General features: G+C 40.5%; 1 protein-coding gene across 5 annotated transcripts in view; it reads left to right on the top strand.

The window, feature by feature from the left end:
• The first annotated feature begins 314 nt into the window (after nucleotides 1–314).
• sema6e (sema domain, transmembrane domain (TM), and cytoplasmic domain, (semaphorin) 6E) overlaps nucleotides 315–12,000 on the top strand; it is a 173,675-nt gene continuing 161,989 nt past the window's right edge. For all 5 annotated transcript variants that reach the window (XM_015605915.3, XM_015605917.3, XM_015605916.3 and 2 more), the window contains exon 1: nucleotides 315–577. The gene's annotated coding sequence lies outside the window, so the exon portion shown is untranslated. The remainder of the gene's footprint in view (nucleotides 578–12,000) is intronic.

Here is a 12,000-nt window from a genome sequence, read left to right as displayed (position 1 = left end):
CTTAGAAAGAATCTAGTTGCAGTCTTGCAAATAATGACCCTGCAAGATCCCCCAGTTTTGCAAAATCTTAACTCTGTGACTAAAAAGTCTGGGACTAGTCTTAAATGAGAGAGGGTGTCAGACTTTAGTGTATTAAACGTTTTTTCAGAGTCTTTTCGAAGTGGTCTAGTGTTTGGTTAGCATTACTTACTTTTAAAGAGAAACACATTGGGAAACCGGTGTCTCGGGCTGTGATTGGACGGGTGGGCTGTCAGTTTGGCGGCGGTGGGCGTGTCCTGAGCGCTGTCGCTCGCGGTGCAGTTGTAGTGCTAGCGCAGTGTCGCTGTGTTTGTGGGCGTGAGGACTTCGCCGTGCTGAGAGCTCCAGTTCAGCTCTCTCTCTCTCTCTCTCTGAGTCTCTCAGTCTGTCTGTCTCTCTGTCTGTCTCTGAAACAACTGGAGGAAAAAACCCGAGCTGTAGGGGAAACGTTACTAAATCTCATCAGTTCGCTCCGCTCTGCGCTGTGCGCGCGAGCTCCGTCAGCCGCGGATCCGCGTTCAGCTCGCGCACAAAGGAAGAAAATTAAAAGGAGACAAAGGTAAGTGGCCTGTTTTTCCACACCGCTGGAAGTTTTTCCCCTGGAGGGACTCGTGCTTATTTATCCCCAGCTGGAGCGCGGCTCGTGCTGCAGAGCCCTCTGGAAACAGAACAGTTTGTTTGTTTGTGTTTTTTTGGGGTAAATTTCAGCTGAACTGATTCATTTATGACGGACGTGTTGCTGTTCTTTCTGCTGCTGTCGAGAAATAAAGCAAAAAACAGCCTGAACTGTATTTATTACCTGTAGTGCTTCTAGTGCTTTTAGTGCATTTAGTACATTTAGTGCGTTGCTTTCGCCAATGCAACCGCATGTGTGCAAGCGTGTTTAAAGTCATGCATGCACGGAGCTGTAGGTACACTACACATGGTGCCGTGTCTCTTTTTAAAAGGGCTTTAACGCATGCGGTCCGTTTTTTTTTTATTAATTTATGTTCGTTATTATTAATAATAATACATTTTATAAAATCTGCTTTGCACTTCATATATATTGAATATAACGCTAGTTAGCTGCGTATCGAGTGTTTGCTCCAAACAAACCCTCCAACTAGGGTTGCAACGGTATGATAGTTAAAGCTAACGGTCTCAAAAAACATCACGATATCACATATGACGGTATTTCATAATTACCCTTAAGTATTAAAACTAACTAACTAACAAATTTGTCAACTCCAAATGTTAGTGTCAACTAATACTAAATTTGTAACAAAGTTCAAAGACACAAACACAGTGTGAGAGGGGCAATGTGTTTACTCGCACTGTTTACACTCAACTTGGTTGGTGTCTCCAAAAGTGTCCAAACGCAACCGATTACATGTTTATTTAAATATCAGTACTTTTTCACATTCAAACAACTTCTGTGCTTTTGAAGTGTTCAAATCCCCCTTTTAGCTTTTTCTTTCGTTTTAAAGCGATGGGGGACATGGCAGGAATAATTGTTGACTAATTGACTAATGAAAAATATGTTCATTAGATTAGTGCAACATAAACCGCCAAAATAATCATTATTTGCAACCCTAATTATAATAATATAATAAGAATAAAAGTGGTATATAAGTTTGTCGTGTTTTCTATCTAAACCATGTTGTTTGCATGTTGCGGCACCAGAGGAGCAGGAAGCAAAATAAAATAATAATAATTATACCATACTGTTGATATAAAATCATAAATGTAAGTATTTAGAGAGGAAAACTATTTATATTTTTCATTATATTTGCATTATTTTATATTTCCATCTGTTTTCTTGACAAGATAAACAGTAAAATTGGTTGTCTCTGCAACCCTTCCTCCAATGTGGACATTTTTATTGATTTAAGTGTCACTTGTATTCAATCCATGTGCATTCAAAAATATGATATGGAACCGCTATCCCGAAAACAAGGAGTGAACCTTTGTCTGTATGTATGAATGTATTTACCAGTATAGACTATTCTTCAATTTCTACTTGTTTATAATTGTTTAACACAGACAAACAAACAGAAAAAGGCTTACCTAAGATGTGTTTTGTGCTCTGTGCAGTTTTTTGTTTGTTTGTTTTGCTGCTGCAGCTGATATAGGGTTGTGATTAGTGCTGCAGTGGTGTTAGCACGGCATGGATCAGTCCCAGCGGTCATTTCGATAGGAAACAGATGGGAAGAGTGAGTAAGAGTGTCCTTTCTGGCATGGAAAGTTGGTGTGTGTGTGTGTGCTGGAGTGGGGTGTCAGTAGTCAGTGGGCATCAGCTCAAGGCTTGGCCACTGGACTGGACACAGCACTCTACATATTCACTCTGCCTGGAGCTGAGCAGTCTCTCTGGATGTTTTAGCTTTAGCTTTAGCCTGAACCGGCAGCAGCATCTTCCTCTCTGCTCTGAATAACCTGTTTTTTGTTGTCCAGCATCTCCCTCTCTCTAACTTTGAGCAGCCTGTAGAGGGTGTTGTATCCTGCTACACATCCCAGCTGCACATCTGTCTGCAAGATCAGTGGGAAAAAAAAAAACGTTTTATTGGGAAGTGGTCACTCAGCAGGTCAGTAGTCATAAACGGAGTCTTGAGATTGCTTATTGATGACGATTATGATGTTTATGGTGATGTTGTTAATGTTGAGTTATTTTCATTCAGAAGGCTCTTTTTTAGACCGTAGGATGGAACACAAACAAGAGGAACATGAACCCAGATGTTTGTTCCCCAACTAAACAACACCAAATGACAATATCAGTGTCTGACTGGCCAAGTTCTCAGCAGTAAAAGCACTCCCATTAGAGTGCTATCATATTGACCATGCTGATGAATAGATGACTGTGCTATCAGACCTTTCTGTAGATATGTCTTGCTTTTTATGCCTGATAACTGTTTTTGAATGATGGTAACTCAGCCATAATTGCTGTATAAGTGCTCTTAAAAAGATTCAGCCATTACTTCTCTTGTGGGAAGAACCTTAATGGAGTTCAGAAGTATGAAGAAGTCAGAGCATGACATTTTCTCTTTAACTACATTCTGTCTATTCTTAAATGCCATGGTCTAATGGTGGACGAAGCTGAATAGGATGTTCAGTGGCTCGTCTTATTATATTTATATAAAGATGATGGATTTCGTTAAAAATGTTGACCTCTACTATCCTAATTTCTTTCAAAAATATCTTATTTGGACAATTTTTAGGCAATTATTTTCCTTTATAAGAGAAGAAGAAATTTAACAATTTGATTGCATACAGTGTCTTATTCCTTTAAACTTGGGCTGCACATTATTGAAAATAATGCCATATTATATCTGTTGTATTTCTGTTTTCACCAGAAATTAATGATCCAACATAGTTTGATTATTAATATTGTTCTTTAGTAGAAAGATTGAGTTTTATAAATAATATTGGACAGATATGTACCAGTTAAAAGTTTTTTTTCTTTTTTATGTTTTTTTACATTGCAAATTTAATATAGTGGAAAGTGAGAACATTATAAATGTTCATTTTGTATCAAGCAAGTTGTAGCATGAGGTATGATTTAATTCACCTTACCTGACATTGCTCTTCCTCTTTGCAATTATATGGCATTGTATGAGCTTAAACATTGCTATGATGCTAAAATAATATATTGTGCTAGCCTACTTTAGTCTGTGTAATGTACTGCACAACATAACCATTGGTAGGTGAAGATATAAGGCCCTCTTGCTTCCATCAAGTCATGTAAGCCTGTTTCCTACCTCTTGTGACCACAGCAGCTGCACAGAATCACTAAATATCTTTAGTGATTTCTTGCCCTTTATGGAACCTGGCCTTCCAAACGGTAAATGATGCCTTTAAATTCAATTCATTCGCAATGCAGAAAATAGAGGTCTATAATATTCAAAACAAAGGGGCTCTAATGTTCACATCAATCTGTCACCAAGATTACAGGGCTTAGACTCGCATTTCTTTTTGCAGCTAATGATTAAACCAATGAACAGTTACATCCAAGACCCTGCTGTCCTTGCTGTTCTGCCAGATGCTTTTTTTCTTTTCTTTTTTCATCAAGGCTACAGCTATGGTTGGAACTCATCACACCCCATGTTTCGTCTAAGCCACAGACTAGAAAACATCTTTATCTTTGTTCATAGGCCTCTTTGCCTGCATGGGTACAACTTTTAAAGTTATTCATTGGTAACAAACAATGAGGGTCTGACTGCAGGGTCTTGGATGTAACTGTTCATTGGTTTTATCATTAGCATTAAATGCGAGTCTAAGCCCTGTAATCTTGGTGACAGATTGATGTGAACATTAGAGCCCCTTTGTTTTGAATATTATAGACCTCTATTTTCTGCATTGCGAATGAATTGAATTTAAAGGCATCATTTACCGTTTGGAAGGCCAGGTTCCATAAAGGGCAAGAAATACTTTCTGTTCTCTTTAACTGTAAACTTACCTCTGCTTCCATTAAGCCCCACAGCTCCAGCCTTTTTTACTGGCGTGGGTAATGATGCATATAGCCCGGGGTGTAATTTTATTTCCAATTTCCGTTGCTGTAGTTTTGTCCTAAATGATGTTACGCTAGCGGTGTGTTGCGGATGACTGTGTCTTTCTAATGGCTCTTTGGGTAATGAGTGCTGAAATAGGCTTGGTGCTTCGAGTACGGATCTGAGCCATCTACCGTTCAGTCTCTTCTCGGTCAGTTATTTATTTCTTTTTCTAGCCTCATTCCGTCAGGGTGCAGATGGAGGCATGTACATTTGAACCTCATTTGCCCCGCTATAGTGTTTTTTATGAGAGATTGACTTTCAAATATATTCTGGGAAAGAATGGATTCATTCTCAGGCAGGCTGCAGAAAGCAGACCTAGCAAACGCTTTCCAGGCTTTTTGTTTTTGACATTGAGGAACAATAGATCATGTTCAATTAGAAAGTATTGGGGGGTTGCAGCACTTCCTAATGGTCCCTCATATTTCACACTGATTGTCGTTGCCCATGGTGACAGGGCAGACAATAGCTGGCAGATACACCTGAAGAGGAAAATTGTGAGGCAGCGGGAGGGTTTTAGGGGTTGGTGGGGATGGAGGTAAGAGTGCCCACTTGTTTCTGCCTGGCTGACCATGTCCAACGACGGGCCTCGTACCCCTGGGGAGTGAATTATTACCCGTCAGATGTGGAGCCTCCACATCATCCATAACCCAGGCCTGACACAGGGGCAGCCAGCTCCAGTATAGCAGCGCAGGCAGTGGGCCTTGGCCTTCAAGCCTGGCCTCCTATCGCTCTGGGTGGGGAAAACAGATTAACCTGCTGCTACGGGCGATGCCAGTGGCTTAGGAAAACAGCCTTGTCTGCTGGCTCGGCCCTGATGTGTTTAGGGTTTCTGCATGCATATGCATGTGCACACCCTCAGATCTTTTAGAGCTAATGAGGTCTCAGTGTTTTTGCTGGATTGCTGTTTGTTGCTTGTTTTTTTTTTTTTTTTTGATTTTGCATTTATTTTTTTGAGGTTTCGGGCGCTTATCCTAAAACAATGTATCTGCCCCAGTTTCTGATAATCATCTGCAATAGGGACCTGAGACATTGAAGATGTTAAGAAACTAATTGTTTGTCGTATTGATGTTGGGCACTGACACCAGTTTAACAGTGTAACACAGCCATTTTGCATCCGTTTTTGTTATTCTTGTCTAAAAGCTAGGCTGACATGATTAGTTTTTAACATTAACACACTAAACCTTAGGCTGCAGTTTTCTGTCTGGTACGGTAAAAGAGACAACAAGATGACAAACATTTAAGGCTGGAGTAACAATGCGATTAGGGTTCAAAGAAAGGGTAATTGTTGAAGAGAATGTGTAAGTACGTCCCAGAATTAACATTGGACAAGTTATAGACCACAGCTCTCATTTCCATTCTGCTATTGTATGAAATGACTTTCAGTGTGTTTTAAAAGAAAAATCTGTTTCTCAGAAGCTTTAACCCATTGTCAGACATGCCATGTGGCTGTCCTGGCTGATCTACGGTGGCTGCAGATGGATGGCCGCCTCACAGCCCACTGTTAATGGAGTGCCGAGGAAGCGGTGACAGCTTAACAAGATAAAAAGGGAGATCGGACAAAGATAAAGAGACAAGACTGGCATATCTCACGTAATGTTGTAGCACAATGCTAATAGCTCTTCAGAAGTTTCTTTTAGTTTCTTTGGCACATGCATGCATTGAACAAAAGAGTTACTGTGGGGTCAGTGAAGGCTAGACTTTCTTCTTAAAGGAAGTATTTCTTGTTTTGTCCGTTCAAGTCCTTTTTTCCCAAACAGCCCAAAGCAGTTTTGTGCTAGAATGCACACAGTGACACACAGACACACACACACACACGCATGCAGTGATTGTCACGACAGGAAGAATGAGCTGCTTACCCAACTGTCATCTTTAAGAATGTTCGGCTAGCTGAGTCGTGAGAACTAAATCACATCGAGCTGGAACCAGCAGGCAGGCTAAGTCACAGAGGCATGGGTTCATTTTTTTTCACTCTGGCTCCTCTTCACACCAGATTACGGAGTGATGACTAACTCCATTTCATTGCACTTCGACATTCAGCTGCATCCCCTGCTTCCACCACACAAGCAGCCTTTTGTGCCTCTCCTATTGGTATGCCAGCATTACGGGCTAAATCCACTAGCTATGGGTGAGCGCGTCCACAACGAGCTCTGTCCCCAACATTCACCGCAGTCTCGTTTAATTACACTCATCTCGGGATGTAAAATGGAGCCTGCAGGAGCACAACTCCCCGTTTTTTTTTAATTGCTGCTGGCCATACATACAATTTATTGATTCCTGCACTCTGTAGGGGTTTAAAGGTGCTCAGGTTTGTGCACTAAATGATCTCTTAATCACTTTATAATGGAACCACTCTTCCTGCCGCATTGATTAGCTGCTTGAGCTGGAATTGTTGCGAAGTTTCAACTTTTTTAATCTAGTTTGAACTCTCTCGGCCCCTTATACAGTGTTTACCTCAGAGCCTGCCTGCAGCTAGGCTTATGCCGTGTTATCTCCCCTTGCCTTTGTGCTGCTAAAGAAAGCACTATTAAACACGCAGCAGATTTCCTTGCAATAAAATCTCATAGCCCTCAATGAGGTTCCCCCTGGTTATGCATTTTGAAACTTTGCTTCAGAAGAAAGGACTGGTTTTAGAAAATGACAAAAATAATAGTTTCTGAGGTGAGTCTTGAATTTTTGCTTTTAGCACTTTTGTGAAAAAATAAGGACACTCCAAGGCTTTTTAGAGGTTTGTGTTTGCACTCAGACCTTCTGTGTTTCTTGGAAAGTTGTTTCTATTCCTGAGAGGCCAGAAAGGACTGCTGCTTCAGCACAGGAAAGGAAAAAGCAAATGGAGATATCCTCCTGGTCTGTTTTTTTTTTAGGAAACACTTTAACCAGTTCTCCAGGATAATGCCTGGGCTTTTTTATTATTCACCTCCCAATGCATTTTAGGGTTTCAGATTTGTTTGTTGCTTAAATTCAGAAATTTAAACTGTAATAATGCTTCACTCAGTGCAGAAGATGGTATTTTAAAACTCTCTGCAGGATTCAGTGATATGTGATTAATAGATGACTGCCTCGCTGCATGTTTTTAAAATGAGCGTGTGGTATGGCTCTAAAGAGGGAAACAGAGCAGGAAATTAAAAGCCTGGAGATAAGTTGAGATTTTTTTTCTTTTTTTACACTTAAAGCTGCAGTTCTGTCCAGCAGAGATGCATCATCAGGGCCCATTCACTTAGGACAGCAGGGTTTCATCAACCTCACAGAAGAGCTTTGATGTGAGAATTGAGACTTATTTTGGGTTTTATTTGTGAAAGTGGTCTTTTGTGGAGGCGTGCTGGGTGGGAGTTGTTCAGTGTGAATCTACTGTGACTGTGATCTACTATATGCACATTATGTAAATCCCTCTGATTTCCCAGGCTTCCAGAAATAGAAGTCTCATTTGACCTTCACTGACTGAATCTTGGAGCGACTCTGCACATGTGTCCAGAGAGGAGCAGTGGGACAGTGCAGGGCTGACCCCATAACGGTCAATCTAACGCCGGACTCCGAGGGGTGGCATCTGTGTGACTAATGATAATTGGGGTCTGCTTTGGAGTAGAGCAGAGTGATATGAAAGAAGAGAGTCTATATTCTAACAAAGTAATTCTAATTACTGTATGAACTAAGGCAAAAGGTGTCAAGTTTGCTACCTTCTTTTAACCCTTATCTGCTTTGGAGGCATCAATCTTTTAATTCTCAGCAATGCAGCAGTTTAGAGGAGCCCGTAGCTGCTGAATGTTTGGTCAAGGTTTGAGAAGTCAGTAATTGAATTGCATCACTTGGCTTTTTCTAAGAATGATTATGCTGCCTTAAAGTCAAGCTCAGAAGACATCAGTACAATGTGATTTTGTATGTAAGACATGGATGAAAACAATTTGAACACCCTCTAAAAAGTTTTTTGTTTTTTGTTTACGAGTTTCCCCCACATATTTAAAATGTTGTCAACCTCTGAGCACCAGCTGCAGCTGTGATCTCTTCTAGCTCTGCTGACATGCACAGGGCCTAGTGATGGGCTCTTGAGAGGGGTTTCTGGTTAGTAATGTCAAAAATCTTTAGTTTGCTTCCTCCACAAGGCTTGTAAGTTTAACAAATTCGTGCTTAAATCAAACATGGTTCACAAACACCACACTGGATCTTTCAATATTCTTTTTGCACTCGGAACAAGGATTTAACACTGGTTTTAATTGGCTGCTGCAGTTGTGCATAGGTTCTGTATTGCCATTTAGTGGTTGAATTAGAAACTGCTGGTTCACGAGAATGAGTCTGCAGGTGACTCATAAAATACAGATAATATGATCTTAATATGATATAACCAACTTTTATGGTTGTCTGAATTATTGGCCAACTGTCGATTATATGTTTGGGCTGAAAATTGTCTAATACTTACATATAGGTGATTCATCTTATGAAGTATAAGATTTGAACATGGTGTACAGATTTTTTATGCCACTGTGCTTAATAATGACACCATAGATTTCTAATCTGACAAATAGTACAATTAGAACATGATGGTTGCTTTCTACAGAGCTGAATCAGATTGTCTGTGAATACAATTATCATTATAAATTAAAGGTAAAGTGAGATACTTATCCAGATGGTATTTGTATGCTGGTTATATGGTACTTATATTACCTTCAGAGAAAGTGGAAGTTGAAGGGTATGGCCCTGTAACTGTTGCATACGGTGCTTAACTAACTTTTAATTATGTTAATGTAATTTATGTGGATAATTGCAGAAGATAGTCATTTGTCTACATTTACATAATTGTTCAGGCATGATGCATGAGGCGTTTATAAATTCATAAGTCATGTGCTGTAAATTTGCAGCAGCTCTTATTGCCTGTGGCATGAATATACTTGCTGACTTTTGTGTGCACTATCCTGACCACACACTTCTCTTACTTTAGAGCAGAGCTGACGTCTGTAGTATTTACAGACTTAAATAAATACTATTTACAGTGTGCTAATCCATTTGGGTGAAAATATTTTATCCTGATGAAATCAAAACATCAATAATCGAACACCAGAGCAGTACTGTTTTTTCCATCCAGCTTTGTTTTCGGATTGGACAATCTGTACAGCTGGTTGTTTTGTCTTTGCCCAACTGATAAGAAAATCGGAATTGCTTTACCCAAGCAAAGTAGAGTAAAGTAGGAAATAAATTTGTCGCCAGCATAATAAAAGATAATTGTTGGGTATGCGCTGTATATTGTGCAATAAAATCTACAATATAAAAAAACTAATGAAACAGTATCATTACATCATTAGATGGGCCAAAAGGTGCTTACAGTTTGATACTTTATTGTTTCTTTGAATCACCTTTTCTAATACTTTTTCTAAGCCTTACTCTAACATTTCTAAATTGCCCTAGTGTAAAATGTTTTCGGGTATTTCCCCCCCCCCCCCCCCCATTCTGCTTTTACAGGTTGGGCCTTTTTAAAATGCAGAAGAAATCCTGTTTCTCTCTCCCGGCTGTAGTGTGCTGTACCTGCTTATTGACTTAAATCTGAATCAATAAACACTCATGGTGCAGTTTGTTTAAATTTTTTGCAGGCTAATTTTTTTTGGCGGCCATTGTACATTTTGAGAGTAACTCAGCTTCACCTCATGACCTAATGACAATTTTGACCTGTAGCTGCCTTTAAAACTGCTTTAAAACACTGACTGAAATTTTTAGTTGTTGTTATACAGTAAAGATATCTGCTGTTTCCATTCTTACCAAATAAGAATTTCCAGTTCGGCTGCTGTCGGACTGTCAATAGTATCATGTTTTCTACAGTAAATATAGGGCGAGAAATGAAATGTTGATATCGTCCAGCTCTAATTTGGACCTTGATGGGGTTTAAGATTAGAAGCAGTGACCATAGTTCTCTCTGAAAGTTTTCTGCAAACTCCGGACACACTTACTAGAACGGGGTCTATTTTTAGGACCCGCTGTGAGAGTGAGAGGGTTTAGGGGGGGAGACGTGGGGGTTGGGGCAGTCGGTGTCACATAAATTCTCTCTCTGGCACAGGGCCAAACACCACTAGGGCCCCCAAGTCCCACCTCTCTCCTCCATGCTTCTCTCATTACTCGAGTGTGTCTCGCTGTTAACCATATGATGACTCAGTTCTGCATGAATGCACGTATGCACACAAACACGCTTGCGGCTGCGTGTTGTCGTGCGAGCGGCCTGTTTTCCGCGTTCTTTGTCTGCTTCTATTTCGGCCACTCCGTATACTTGGGACACTTGGAAAGACGTCAGAGGCGCACACATACCCATAAGCTCGGGGCCTGTAGCTAGCGGGCGGCTTCATTTGATCCTTCTTTATTGCTTTCTCACATTATCTCTGTCTCTCCTGGCCAGCAGCTCATCCCAGCGGAGCAATCTCCACCTCACACGGAGGAGAGAGTGAAGAAAAAAAAGAAAAGAACTCGGCGTAAACAAATCCCAACTTCACACAATGACATTATCTGTAACACTTTACCTCACCTACAGACAGCCAGGCCAGGCGTAAGCCCAAGTATCACCCCCGCTCTCTGTTTTTTCTTAGCCTCTCGCTTCATGACTCAATCCAGTGTATACAGAAATAGCTGGAGGGGCAGATTTACACTCTGTGAAAATAATCATCAAATATGTATTTTATAAGTATTTTATATATCTATATATCGTCAAATGGCCCGTGTCAAATGAGTTACCAGGAATCAAACAATGATACAACATTTAGACTGATCCTTGTGACTCTTGGTCATATTTATTGATCTACACGTATAGAAGTAGTGTGTAATGCATGGGTAACAAAATATATTCTAGATGCCTCTGCATGGAGTTGTTGAGATTCTTAATAATTACATGCAATATAACTCTGTGCCATCATAGCAGCTCAAACTATCTCTTGAGACTTCAGCAGTGTGTGGACGATTATTGTCTTGTTGAAAGAGGGCACTGTGGTGGGCATTCATAGAAGGTTGGACCACTGGTTGCAGGAGCTCATTAGCATTACATTGAGCAAAAAAAGTGCATGTATTTGTGCCCTCCCCCTTTAGTACTACAGCCCCCTCACTCACAGATGTGTTGGATTTCTCCATTAAGACAAAAGCAGTACTCACTGAACATTACCTGCTGCCATCCTGAGTCACTCCTCGACTACCCAGCAAGTTTTATTTTTAGTTAGTTGATCTCTTCTGGGAGCAACTTTTATTTTTGACAGAGTGCATATGTGCGTGAATGTGTGTACTTAGACAAATTTGGCCTCCGCTTTATTTCTTGGGTGAGTCAGTGGGAATATATGCGCTGTGCTGTGTGAGGATGAAGAAGATAAGTTTATAGATAGGGAGGAGACTTGGGGTCGATAGGGCCGTTGCCTGCCAAATGTCTTACTGGGCTTTGGAAGGGTTATATTTCTTCATGAGTCACAGCCTGCCTCAGCTGGAATTTCCATTCTACTCCTCATTGATT

Source organism: Astyanax mexicanus, chromosome 6, assembly GCF_023375975.1.
Source record: "Astyanax mexicanus isolate ESR-SI-001 chromosome 6, AstMex3_surface, whole genome shotgun sequence".
Lineage (NCBI taxonomy): Eukaryota > Metazoa > Chordata > Actinopteri > Characiformes > Acestrorhamphidae > Astyanax > Astyanax mexicanus.
The sequence above is the reverse complement of the archived record's forward strand: the minus strand, read 5'-3'. Positions and strand labels throughout refer to the sequence as shown.